Genomic DNA, 1551 nt, shown 5'->3' on the forward strand with positions numbered 1-1551 from the left:
ACATACACCCACACCCACACCCACAGACACGGACACATACACACACATAGACACGCACACAGACGCGCGAGCGCATACACACACAGAAATACAGACATCGAGGCACTCACACCCACACACACACACACACGTTGATATTCCCTGTAATTGTCAATGCGTGTATGTATTCAGAGTGACACTGATTATGTCCTCTGCCAATAGGATTAAGCCGTACCAGACGTGCCCCTTTGAACATCATACCATGTCTTCGTAACGGCCTTAACGAGGCCACACACGTCGACATAATATAGATCGGACTTTAAAATTTTAGACCTTCATTCAAAATTACCATTTTTTTCTATATTATTAAATAGTCCGATCCTCTCTTCTGTCTCATTTATTTTTGGACTGTCCTCCTATAATGCTGCAAAATATATAAATATTCGACCGAGCAGTCAATTCCTATTTATGTTTGGCTAGTTAACTTTTAAATTAATTTAGTTTTCTTTCACTAATTGCTATTCCAAAATTCTGTCCATTTCCAGTTACACCCCCCACCCCCAATTCTGTCCTGGACCCAGTCACTGCCTAAGTCAGAGATTGTTCCCGGGGGAGACATGCTTGAACCTTAATTGGATATAGGCACGTTAATATGTTATCCAGTCCAGTGTCTCCGTGGGTCAAATATGGATCAGACTGTCCAAACCTGGATAGTCTTGGGAGAACATAGCCGGGGTAGGGTGGGTGCAACAACTCGAACCCCGTTTCAGAGAGCAGCCTTTACAAACCATGCCGTGTGAGCTAGTACATTTTCGTGAATCAGTAGAGGGGTGGTTGAAAGCTTTCCTTGTCGTTTTCGACGGATTGACTGACGCAAACGCCTTTGCAAACCAGCGTAATATTGACCCTTAAATGGACATATGAGGCATACAGTCAATTAGTCCCTTGGCACTGCAGAGGATGCTGCACGTGGTCTTGCTAGCACTTGTTTGGACATTGAATTTCTTTAGTTCTGGAGAATGTTACATGGACTCGGGATCATAGTTATGAATCCACGTTTGAACGAAAGACATGTTTTATTTAACGACACACTTAACACGGTTATATGGCGTCAGACATATGGTTAAGGACCATACAGATATTGAGAGAGGAAACCCGCTGTCGCCACTTCATGGGCTACTCTTTCCGATTAGCAGCAAGGGATCTTTTATATGTACCATCCCACAGACAGGGTAGTACATACCATGGCCTTTGATATACCAGTCGTGGTGCACTGGCTGGAACGATAAATAGCTCAATGGTCCCACCAACGGGGATCGATCCCACACCGACCGCGCATCGAGCGAACGCTGTACCACTGGGCTACATCCCGCCCGAATCCATGTTTGATACCTCGTTACTAACTGCTGTTTAAAAACGCAGACCCTAGTTTCAACCCATAAAAATGGGACACTTAGTTTGGTTAAGTTACAAACCTGTAACACATTTGCATAATGTTACAAGAGAGTGAAACAAGAGTCTGTGACGTTGAAATAGTTAAATATCGTTAAACATAAACTAAAACTCCACTCT

This window comes from Gigantopelta aegis, chromosome 10 (assembly GCF_016097555.1).
Source record: "Gigantopelta aegis isolate Gae_Host chromosome 10, Gae_host_genome, whole genome shotgun sequence".
NCBI classification, from domain to species: domain Eukaryota; kingdom Metazoa; phylum Mollusca; class Gastropoda; order Neomphalida; family Peltospiridae; genus Gigantopelta; species Gigantopelta aegis.